Here is a 12,724-nt window from a genome sequence, read left to right as displayed (position 1 = left end):
TCATATAGGGAAACCATGCCTGAGTATGTGATGCTGTGGAGATCTCATAATAATTACTATATGTATATATCTATGATAACCATAAAATAGTTATAGTACGCAAATAGGTACAGCGACAAATACTGCAACTGAGTTATTCGTTTTTAATTCAGAAGAATTTCAAGGATCTTCCTCGTTCCTTGGTTATGGTTATCGTTGAAATCTTTGCGGCAATGCTTCATATTTCCTCACATCTCATCTGCATTGGAACACATGGTCATCTTTTAGTTCGAGTTCAGCCAACGATAGCTTTACATCACTATATCGTCAGTAAATTTGAATAGGTTCCTTGTTACTCATTGTAGTCTGTCCTATCGCCTTGTATTCTCACACCTGTAACACATTTTGGTAATATCTTTACGTTTATTTCGTTAATGTCTTCGTCTATTCGTTGTTCATTCGAATAGATTACTCGGTTACCTATATTTTGTTTTGTGTCCTGCATTGGAACACATGGTCATCTTTTAGTTCGAGTTCAGCCAACGATAGCTTTACATCACTATATCGTCAGTAAATTTGAATAGGTTTCTTGTTACTCATTGTAGTCTCTCCTATCGCCTTGTATTCTCACACCTGTAACACATTTTGGTAATATCTTTACTTTTATTTCGTTAATGTCTTCGTCTATTCGTTGTTCATTCGAATAGATTACTCGGTTACCTATATTTTGTTTTGTGTTCAGTGCATAAATATTAATATTTAGATTTTGTTTTACACGCTTCAAAGTGACAGTTCGGAGTTGTACGTTATTTAGGTGACGGTGATTATCTTCAGTGAAGGGTGATGTAGTGTAGGTGTAAGGTAACTAAAATATACCTACTATCTACCTAGTTATTTTCATGTTGAGTCGTTTAGTGTTGTGTTTCTTTAAAATTTCGAGATAATTATTTGCAATTTTTACTCGGTTACCAAACTTCATTATCTGATAATACTGTCATACAAGTAGTGTTGTGTTCCCAATGCCCATCCTAATCCTTTACCTTCAAAGGTGTGTATCTAAATTCGATAGTAAAGGTATTACCTCATACTCACAATAAAAATACCCACCTACTTCGAATTTGCAGAATGCCACCACTACCTATAATAATAATATTACCTAAGAATAAATAGATCATAACTTTTATTTATAAATATTCTCCTGCATTGAGCGCCAAAATTTCATTTTTTTTTTTTTTTTTTAATTAATGCATTCATGAAAAATAGTTCAGCAAAAATGCTACAATGATTATTTTTAGGGTACTTATGTACATAGGTATAGATAGGTACGTATCTCAATGATATTTTGGTAGGTAGGTACCTATTATGTACCGGCATAGTCTACCAATATTATTACTAGATACCTCCGTAAACCTCCATCAAGGTTTCAAAAAAAGCCTATTATATTCGCAAAACTCATGGCTTTAAATAACTAATTGAGACCAGTAACCCACTCGTCGATGTCAGTAGGTTAAAATAACACTTTAAGTATTCTTGTCATGATTCTCATAGCAATTAAAAGTTCAAAGTTAGACCAGACCAGACAGTATGTGTATTAGGTAACATAACCTGAATAAAGTAGGTAACTCACATGTTTGTTATGAAAAAAAGTTTACGAAACTGGTATGAAGCACGATTCTCAATTGGACAGCATTAAGCAGAAAAGAACCACCCATACATCAATTCCCCTTAGGGATGGTTCTTTTCTGCTTAAAATATATCTATAACCTGCAATATCGCAATGTGATAGGTACCTAGGTACCTACTTGTGATAGGACAAATTGCTGATTACAGTGATTCTGATTAGAGATCATGTAGGTACTCGTATGTAATAAACTGAATAGCTTTTCAAATGTTTTGTCATTTTTGACCGGCTACAAATTTTCGCTTCTCAATAAATTATTTTTCTTCGTTGTAATTTTAAAGTGTTCCATTGTTATTGTAATAATTTGACCCCTGGCCGTTTCTATTCTATTCTATTCTCCCTTTGAAGTCTACATATTGTCTATGTCCATACATCCGTGTGTATTAGCTATCCCTATATATACTCTTAATTATTTGCTCCCAAGTTTGGTTGGGATACAGGACCAGAGTGCAAATGGAACCAATCAACTAAATGGACATAATACCGTTTTAACAAAGTAAACAACCGCTGGTAGTGATGGTCAACTTGGCTTGGTTCTTCTACTTGTTTTGCCTGACATCTGGTCAATACACCAACTACTACAACCCTTTCTACCAGTGGTAAGTACTGATAGCATCGATGATCTGTTCCCTTCAAATTAGTCGCGTATGCAATATGCACTGCTTAAAATTTAGTGAAAGCGCTATAGTTGCCTTCACACATTATTATTTATTTTTTTTAAAAAACCAGCGGCGATAGCACCTTGCGGTCGTGGTTATGTACCGGGTTGAGATAGGCAAGGTTGGTAAACTTGCCTTGTTTTTAAGTTACCACTCCCATGCCAAACTGTAGAAACAATATCTTCTCTCACCTAGTACTGTCTCAGCTCAACCCGGCACATAACCACAACCTGAAAGCACCAGTTCTGCATGGATCACTGAAGTTGAGCACGGTTGCGCGTGGTTAGTACCCGGATGGGTGACCATCTAGCCAATAGCGTGCTGCTAGCTTTTAAAAAAAAGTTATTGGAGTCAGAGAAAGTGAGAAAGTAAAAAAGTTAATCAGTTTTTTTGTACTTTTACAGGTTTTTACCGCAACAAACGACGGTGAGAGAAGTGAGGCAGTGGCCTTTGTTGGAATTAGCTCTTAATCCCAATAACAATGGACAGGGATTTGGATATTATGAGCCGGAGAATGCAGTGCCCAAGGAACAATTCCATGTTTACTGGAATGTCCCCACATTCCAATGTCATCAGTACGGGTTGAACTTCTCTGAAGTCAGGCGATGGGGTATCATTGAGAACGAGAATGGGAACTTCAGAGGCAACGAAATAGCACTTCTGTATGATCCAGGTGTCTTCCCAGCACTCCTTAGAGCAGGTGGTGGAGATTTCGTTAAGAGGAATGGAGGAGTGCCTCAAGAAGGAGATTTGACACAACACATGCAAACCTTAGAAGCCCATGTTGTGGGAAAACTCATTCCTGATCCGGCTTTTTCCGGTGAGCTTTATTTTATCTCATTTATAGACCACCAACTGACTGCTAAATTCAAATCGGTACGAGCACGAGTGTCTTTGTCCACAAGTATAAAGTCTTGAAGGAAACCCTGTGTAGATAAATACGAGTAGGTACTTCTTTTGATGGATATTGAAATTTGTTGTTCTTGTCACTTCCAGGATTGGGTATCATTGACTTTGGAGATTTGACACAACACATGCAAACCTTAGAAGCCCATGTTGTGGGAAAACTCATTCCTGATCCGGCTTTTTCCGGTGAGCTTTATTCTATCTCATTTATAGACCACCAACTGACTGCTAAATTAAAATCGGTACGAGCACGAGTGTCTTTGTCCACAAGTAAAAAGTCTTGAAGGAAACCCTGTGTAAATAAATACGAGTAGGTACTTCTTTTGATGGATATTGAAATATGTTGTTCTTGTCACTTCCAGGATTGGGTATCATTGACTTCGAACATTGGAGACCCGTGTTTGAAGAAAACTTTGGCTCCCTGGACGAGTACAGAAAATTGTCCCGAAGAATTGAGAGAGGAAGGCATCCACTTTGGACCTACTCCGCCGTCAATCAAGAAGTAAGTCTCAAAGTTTAATCAGCTCAAGAGGTCCGTCGGTGTAGTTTGTCTTGAAAAAAAAAGGAAGTTTTCTATAAATGGGTCGTATTTGTGGAAGCATATGGCATACCTATACAGTCACCTCATTCAAAATGAAATGGAAGAATATTAAACTGAAATTGATTCATTCTTTCGTGTTCTATTCCTCAAACTTACAGGCTAGCGTTCGGTTTGAACAAGCGGCAAAAGACTTCATGTTCAGCAGTCTGGTTTTATTGAGAAAACTGCGACCCAAAGCGAAATGGGGTTACTACGGATTTCCATTGTGTTTCAATTATACGCCGCGAAATCAGAAACCTCAGTGTACACCGTCTGTCCGAGATAACAATGATAGGTGAGTGAATAGAAAGTTACAGAGCTACGCAACGAAGTTAATGGTCAATATCTTGTTCAAACATGGCTAAGCCAATAGAGTGTTAAACTTAAATAAATTTTGGGACTTTGGGTTAAACATATCTAACTTTCTTCTGGAATTTTTGTCCACCACACGTAAAAATTTCCCTCATCCTCTGTTGTTGAAAAACATGAGATACCTAAATACAGGGTGCAAAACTGGAATAATAGGTCTCTTATAATAACACACCATGTGTTTTTTTCAAAACCAATTTGAAATGTAAAATGTAAATGTACATTTTACATTTTGCATTTTCCATTTTGCATTTTGCGGTTTGCACATCTCTGATAATAACACACCATGTGTTTCATAGGAACCATTGGCTGTTCTCAGCCAGTACAAGTCTCTATCCATCTCTGTACGTGAAGCAGGCAAATATGACGGAGTTTGACAGGATGAGGTTCATGCAAGGACGTTTGGACGAGACAAACAGAATCAAGGCGGGAAAACCGGTTTATCCATTCATCTGGCTTCAAAGTGACAGTTCGGAGTTGTACGTTATTTAGGTGACGGTGATTATCTTCAGTGAAGGGTGATGTAGTGTAGGTGTAAGGTAAATAAAATATACTATCTAGTTATTTTCATGTTGAGTCGTTTAGTGTTGTTGTGTTTCTTTAAAATTTCGAGATAATTATTTGCAATTTTCACTCGGTTACTTCATTATCTGATAATACTGTCATACAAGTGTTGTGTTCCCATGCAATACCCATCCTAATCCTTTACCTTCAAAGGTGTGTACATTCATCTGGTTCAAATATTTCGACAACAAGGACTTCTTGAAAGACGTAAGTTTCGTGGAATTTTAAGGCGCTATTTTTGAGTACATCTGTAGATCCAAAGTAACCAAACTTCTTGATCAATATTAGATTGATGAATAACCAATAGATGATTCAAGAGCTCTTTGTTTTAGTGTGAGATGTACAATCCTTTCGTTACCTTATCTTCATGGTTACTTTTCAAGAGTGTAAGTACCTAGGTACTATGGTTTCGGGTGTAAGAGGGGTTCTATTTGATGTTAACCAACAATTAAATAGGTATCCTGTCCGTCTTTTATATAAGCGATTCTAATAGTGAAATATTTTTTCAATTATTTTCCAGTCTGACATGATAAATGCACTGATTATACCCAAGAAGATGGGCACAAATGGCGTCATCATCTGGGGGTCTTCTCACGACGTCAACACAGAACGGAAATGTCGCTCGTTGCTCAATTATCTGCACAACACCCTTGGACCTGCCGTCAAAACGGTCCGCAGGACACCCAAGATGTATTTGGATGATAGTATTGACAACATAATTAGTATTTATACAGCTGACGATGTTCCCTTTATTAGTAAGTACAAACAAGTATGAAGTCCTATTTGTACTTATGATCTGATTTGTTATGTTTTAGCAATAGGCTCCGAAGCCGAGCCGGCTTCGTGAGAGGTATTGAGGAGCTGGTTGAAATCCTAACAAAGAAAGCTGGTGAAAAACCTTATATGACCTTGGACATAGCAAGGATGGTTCCTCAAGCTGTGTCCACACACATAGTCGATGGGCGTCGATCGACATCGATTGACGGTGGGTCGACGAGGTCAATCAATGTTGTTGAGGAAGTGTGGAAGGTTTCAGTCGACATCGATCGATGGCCGTCGAATATGTGTGGATACAGCTTTACATGTGAGGGCATACCAAAATTGACCAAAATTTGGACGTATGTAAATCTGTTCCTCAGTTGGAATTGGAGCCCTCGCCTTTCTGCTTACTGGGGGGAGCGCCTTACCAACTCGTACAGTCATGTCTTCTAAAATCTGAAAAAGTGCTTGCAAATCTTATAATCGCAGATCTAACCTACTTCTCAGTCTGAGTGTTTCATCTAACGCCCGTCTGGCTTTGCCTCTGTGGTGAGCATAATCGATGAGACCTCCCTCGACCTGAAAGGAACAAATTGCTTGGTAACTTAACGAAAGAATGAAAATGAGTTTGAACGTTTGGAGATTTCTGACCCCATAGTAAAATCGTTCTAAACATTGTTACTGTACCTATGTTCGTATACATAGGTACATTATTCTTGGAGATATTCAGATTCTTCTCCACATAGGCCTCTTCTTTTCTGTGTCCATTATTACTTTGATCCTACTTAAGATAGGTACCTACAGTACAGCGTCACTGATATTTACGGGATGATTCCAACTATCACGGCCAAAATACGACGCAACACCTCTAGGTTTTCATCCATCTATTTGAAAGCACTCAGTAAGTACCTGATCAAGTAGGTAGGTATTACCTATTTCTCAAAAAGGTAGGTCCGCCACTTGGCGTTCAGTGGGCAGTATTCCTACAAAGAGTACCTAAACAGTGCCTATAATAAGGGACTTTGAGAGTTTGGAAAAAGGTTGGTTAGCCGCGATTATGAATTTCAAAGTTTTCGGATCCAATCGATTTCACTTTACATTCTAGGTTTTCATCCATCTATTTGAAAGCACTCAGTAAGTACCTGATCAAGTAGGTATTACCTATTTCTCAAAAAGGTAGGTCCGCCATTCGGCATTCAGTGGGCAGTATTCCTGCAAAGAGTAAACAGTACCTATACCTCTAGGTTTTCATCCATCTATTTGAAAGCACTCAGTAAGTACCTGATCAAGTAGGTATTACCTATTTCTCAAAAAGGTAGGTCCGCCACTTGGCATTCAGTGGGCAGTATTCCTACAAAGAGTTAACACTGTTAACAGTGCCTATACCAGTAGATAAGTCCCTATAACATTTATATTTGTAAATGGCCTGACTTCTGAATGACTTAATTAACAATTTGATTCCTCTTCATTTTGACAGCTATCGGCCTACTGGTTCTGGTTCCCTTACTTGTTCCTGTAACAAGTGTTCCACGAATGGTAGTGCCTCTGATTACGTTCTTTGGAAGTCTCTATTCCATCGATAGTATTGACAACATAATTAGTATTTATACAGCTGACGATGTTCCCTTTATTAGTAAGTACAAACAAGTATGAAGTCCTATTTGTATGATCTGATTTGTTATGTTTTAGCAATAGGCTAGGCCGATCCGAAGCCGAGCCGGCTTCGTGAGAGGTATTGAGGAGCTGGTTGAAATCCTAGCAAAGAAAGCTGGTGAAAAACCTTATATGACCTTGGACATAGCAAGGATTGTTCCTCGAGCTGTGTCCACACACATAGTCGATGGGCGTCGATTGACGGTGGGTCGAAGGGGTCAATCCATGTTGTTGAGGAAGTGTGGAAGGTTTCAGTCGACATCGATCGATGGTCGTCGAATATGTGTGGACACAGCTTTACATGTGAGGGCATACCTTCTTATGATCTGAAAAAGTGCTTGCAAATCTTATAATCGCGATCGATCGATGGTCGTCGAATATGTGTGGACACAGCTTTACATGTGAGGGCATACCAAAATTGACCAAAATTTGGATGTATGTAAATCTGTTCCTCAGTTGGGATTGGAACCCTCGCCTTTCTGCTTACTGGGGGGAGCACCTTACCAACTCGTACAGTCATGTCTTCTTAGATCTGAAAAAGTGCTTGCAAATCTTATAATCGCAGATCTAACCTACTTTTATTGTTTTATCTTCCAATCCACACTCTTTTTGCCATTTTCAGTTATCTACTACAGAAACATCATTCTCTTGTCGTTATTCATACTGGTGGAATCCTTTGTCTATGTACTGCTCAGCGAGAATCCACTATATCTGTCAAATAGTTTGGATGATCTGTATTGCCAAATTGTTCAGCATGATGTTTATGGCTATCTTTCAATCATCAGCAGTCTTTCCAATAGACCAAACGTTGTAAGTTTCGCAGAACGGCTGAAAACCATAGACACTAATAAAGAAAGTTTGATTTAACATAACCTACCTACACATAAAATTGGTAGGTACTTGCTTAGAAGCTATTATGTAAGAGAGAGGTAGGTACATATTTTCAGTCAATAGATATAAGATGTGATCCCTTTGAGGAATCTAGGACGCGTTTCGTTCCTCCTGGAACACATCAACTAAAAAGTTTTCATTTAATCATTTTGAAGTTTGTTACAAATTGAACACACCACAGATGAAACTTCTTCATGATGTTGTCTCATTTTCTTCCTCCAGGAAAACGAATCTCTGATGGGGTCTTCCAGTTCGAACAAGAGGCACACATTTCAAGATTTCATGCAAGTGGTGGACACCTTCCTGTTTTATCTGATCATCCTAGTCATGAGTGTATTCTACCTCCAACTTTTATTTGGCTGAAACAGATCACGTTTTTTTTTTTTTTAATTACGAGGTGCGTCAACATAAGATAGAGAGATCTATGATAATACATGCACTGCAGAACTAAGTTAGTGCTTTTTGACATTTTTTGGACTCCCTATGACTTCACGTGACTTGATGGTAGGTGTGTTTTCCTATACCAAGCGACGCGACGTCTGGCCTCTATTTCAAGTATGTACTTATATTTATCTCCACTATGTGTATAATATAAATCCGCAAAGGAAATAGTGGATTTGTGGATTATTTCGGCTTGTCCTTGGTACATCACGTCATGTCATGTAATGTCATGTCGCGTCAGTGCGTAGCTATAATTCTACAAACATGACAAACAACGCATTGTCCTATTTCCTTAATAGCTAGCTTCCTCTGATAAAACAGACCTCCCTGTATTTTGCATTTATGATGAGCTACAATCATCAAGGTTAAGTAGGTACTAATTTCATTTTATGTGTTTAACGTTTAACTTCACTGTATAACTTTTAAGGTTTTTGATGACGGGGGTTTCACCCCCTATACGCGGTGACAAGCCACCTACTCTGACACTCACAGTAACCTCATCCAGCCAGAGTGGGAAAGGGAAAAGTGAGCAGCCCGCGATTGCCCAGATGGTCACCCATCCGAATACCAACCACTTGCAACGTTACTTACCTTCAGTGAACCATTGGGGACCCGGGCATTCAACGTGCTCTCGCCGCTATATATTAATTCATTTCAACCACCCTGTATTTCTACTGATAGCTGCCATTATCACCCTAACAACTTAGCCATGCATTGTCTACAACTGTGAACAATAGTCCTAGTGCCAAACAATTTGCCCGAGGATTAATACCTACTCTAATATAATTTATTACCTTGATATTGATAAAATGAAAATGGTAAACAAAATGGACAAGTCATTGTGTTTTGCATTTCGAGGTGAGGTGTTTTCAGGTCCCCATACTGCCTTGATTTGGTGGGACGTTGTGGATTTTCTTATCGTTCAACGCAAAAGCTTCAAATCTCGACCCTTCATCGATAAGTCCATTGCAGTTTTCATTATAATATTGAGTTAATAGCAATAAGAGATAAGATTGAGCTCTACTTATTCAATTATTGAATATCAATTTAAGGCAGGCACATAGGTCACTACTTATAGAAAGCGATAAGATTGAGCTCTACTTATTCAATTATTGAATATCAATTTAAGGCAGGCACATAGGTCACTACTTATAGAAAGCAATGCAAATAATATCGACCTAACCTAATATCACCAAACAACCACGAAGGTAATAATTACCTATGTTCAAGTAAGTATAGTTATAGTAATCCGATAAGATCTTATAAATTAAGTGCGAAAGTTATCTAATTAGATAAATAGATAGATAAGGTAAATAAGAAATTGGAATTCTGTGGATAGACAGGCTAGGTGGCCATCCAGGATTCAGCACTTTTGCTGTAGGTATGTGATGACAATAATTCATTACCAAATAAATAGACCATTTTGTAGACCTTCAGCTAAGAGTTGTACCTGTGGGTGTTCTGTCTAATATTACCATTCATAGTTATACACGTGGACTAATATACTTTGACCCTGACATAACCTTATTCAGGTTACTATATTTATCGACCAAGTAGGTAGCCATCAAAAGACTCTTAAGGGTGAAATTGCTATTCATTATACTCGTAATGTTAGAAGTTAGAAGCAAGGTATGTAATTTGACCATTAGACTTACCTATCCACTCATATAGGGAAACCATGCCTGAGTATGTGATGCTGTGGAGATCTCATAATAATTACTATATGTATATATCTATGAGACTTACCTATCCACTCATATAGGGAAACCATGCCTGAGTATGTGATGCTGTGGAGATCTCATAATAATTACTATATCTATGATAACCATAAAATAGTTATAGTACGCAAATAGGTACAGCGACAAATACTGCAACTGAGTTATTCGTTTTTAATTCAGAAGAATTTCAAGGATCTTCCTCGTTCCTTGGTTATGGTTATCGTTGAAATCTTTGCGGCAATGCTTCATATTTCCTCACATCTCATCTGCATTGGAACACATGGTCATCTTTTAGTTCGAGTTCAGTCAACGATAGCTTTACATCACTATATCGTCAGTAAATTTGAATAGGTTCCTTGTTACTCATTGTAGTCTCTCCTATCGCCTTGTATTCTCACACCTGTAACACATTTTGGTAATATCTTTACGTTTATTTCGTTAATGTCTTCGTCTATTCGTTGTTCATTCGAATAGATTACTCGGTTACCTATATTTTGTTTTGTGTCCAGTGCATAAATATTAATATTTAGATTTTGTTTTACACGCTTCAAAGTGACAGTTCGGAGTTGTACGTTATTTAGGTGACGGTGATTATCTTCAGTGAAGGGTGATGTAGTGTAGGTGTAAGGTAAATAAAATATACTATCTAGTTATTTTCATGTTGAGTCGTTTAGTGTTGTTGTGTTTCTTTAAAATTTCGAGATAATTATTTGCAATTTTTACTCGGTTACCAAACTTCATTATCTGATAATACTGTCATACAAGTGTTGTGTTCCCATGCAATACCCATCCTAAACCAAATTCCCCATGAGGATTAGCTATTCATCTTGTAGGTAGGTACGTACCTATTTTCTTTGCTCTTGTAATCCCTATTTATTTAGTCCCGCAGGAACGCCCTATAACACCATCTTCGGCAACACACTCACCGACATTCGATCTGACGGCAATGTCTCCTATATGAACTTTGTCACGTTGAAGGCGATGTGTACCAGTCAATTATCACATTTTCCTAGGGATGAGCATGAGTGTCAGGTCACCATGGAAACATTTCACCATTTGAAACTGTTCTTGGTCAGCGAAGATGGGGTGAGTATAAAGCTGTGTCTAAACTTTATCTTTCCTATTTTTTTTTCTTTTTTTTTTTAATTTTTAAACAAAGTTATATCAATAAAGAGAGCTCTATTTTACTGTTAGCCTGATGGAACTTTTTGTTCTTAGCTGACAGTCTCAAATTCTAAATGCAGAACTTTCATACTCTTAGCACCGAGTCACTCATTATTATAAGTAACAATTCATAAATATGTGTAGTAAATATCTCTCTAAGTGTGTAGGAACTCTTTTGGAATTCACCTGTTCTAGCTGGCACCAAAGACTAGATACCTCCGTAAACCTCCATCAAGGTTTCAAAAAAAGCCTATTATATTCGCAAAACTCATGGCTTTAAATAACTAATTGAGACCAGTAACCCACTCGTCGATGTCAGTAGGTTAAAATAACACTTTAAGTATTCTTGTCATGATTCTCATAGCAATTAAAAGTTCAAAGTTAGACCAGACCAGACAGTATGTGTATTAGGTAACATAACCTGAATAAAGTAGGTAACTCACATGTTTGTTATGAAAAAAAGTTTACGAAACTGGTATGAAGCACGATTCTCAATTGGACAGCATTAAGCAGAAAAGAACCACCCATACATCAATTCCCCTTAGGGATGGTTCTTTTCTGCTTAAAATATATCTATAACCTGCAATATCGCAATGTGATAGGTACCTAGGTACCTACTTGTGATAGGACAAATTGCTGATTACAGTGATTCTGATTAGAGATCATGTAGGTACTCGTATGTAATAAACTGAATAGCTTTTCAAATGTTTTGTCATTTTTGACCGGCTACAAATTTTCGCTTCTCAATAAATTATTTTTCTTCGTTGTAATTTTAAAGTGTTCCATTGTTATTGTAATAATTTGACCCCTGGCCGTTTCTATTCTATTCTATTCTCCCTTTGAAGTCTACATATTGTCTATGTCCATACATCCGTGTGTATTAGCTATCCCTATATATACTCTTAATTATTTGCTCCCAAGTTTGGTTGGGATACAGGACCAGAGTGCAAATGGAACCAATCAACTAAATGGACATAATACCGTTTTAACAAAGTAAACAACCGCTGGTAGTGATGGTCAACTTGGCTTGGTTCTTCTACTTGTTTTGCCTGACATCTGGTCAATACACCAACTACTACAACCCTTTCTACCAGTGGTAAGTACTGATAGCATCGATGATCTGTTCTATAGATACTTTTTTTTTCAGCTTTTGGTTCCTTCGATAAGCCATCTTTCAAAATGACTAAACATTTTATTTGAGGTAAAACGTTGTTAAAAAGTTTTGTCTAAAAGCAAAGACTTTGAGAATTTCTAATCACTTTGCCAGCACAAAATGTAAACCTTACACTAATACCTCACCCTAAAGGGATATTGGGAATTTGTTTTATCTGTAGTCTGTACTGTGTTGCCACTTCAAAAT

General features: G+C 37.6%; 2 protein-coding genes and 2 long non-coding RNA genes across 5 annotated transcripts in view; 2 read left to right on the top strand and 2 right to left on the bottom strand.

Moving 5' to 3' along the window:
- The window catches only part of LOC113466456, a 21,598-nt gene extending 9,150 nt beyond the window's left edge, over window positions 1–12,448 (top strand). The window contains exons 2-3 of one of the 2 annotated variants that reach the window (XR_003390845.1): window positions 4,667–4,891; window positions 12,210–12,448. This is a non-coding gene — a long non-coding RNA (uncharacterized LOC113466456). Of the gene's footprint in view, window positions 1–4,666; window positions 4,892–10,690; window positions 10,829–12,209 lie in introns of those variants that run through there. The other variant, XR_003390846.1, reaches the window with a different exon arrangement.
- LOC103506924 (sialin-like) overlaps window positions 1–12,724 on the bottom strand; it is a 157,283-nt gene that overhangs the window by 60,107 nt on the left and 84,452 nt on the right. The gene's annotated exons all lie outside the window — the stretch shown is intronic.
- The window catches only part of LOC103506943 (vacuolar protein sorting-associated protein 41 homolog), an 86,665-nt gene that overhangs the window by 30,817 nt on the left and 43,124 nt on the right, over window positions 1–12,724 (top strand). The gene's annotated exons all lie outside the window — the stretch shown is intronic.
- On the bottom strand, window positions 7,742–9,312 carry LOC113466460. The gene is made up of 3 exons (XR_003390850.1): window positions 9,074–9,312; window positions 8,218–8,400; window positions 7,742–7,978 (listed from the first exon to the last, which is right to left on the bottom strand). It is a non-coding gene; the product is annotated as an uncharacterized LOC113466460 (long non-coding RNA).

The sequence above is a fragment of the Diaphorina citri genome, unplaced genomic scaffold (genome assembly GCF_000475195.1).
Source record: "Diaphorina citri unplaced genomic scaffold, Diaci psyllid genome assembly version 1.1 scaffold13, whole genome shotgun sequence".
NCBI classification, from domain to species: domain Eukaryota; kingdom Metazoa; phylum Arthropoda; class Insecta; order Hemiptera; family Psyllidae; genus Diaphorina; species Diaphorina citri.
Note: the sequence above shows the minus strand (reverse complement) of the source record. Positions and strands in the feature narration are given on the sequence as shown.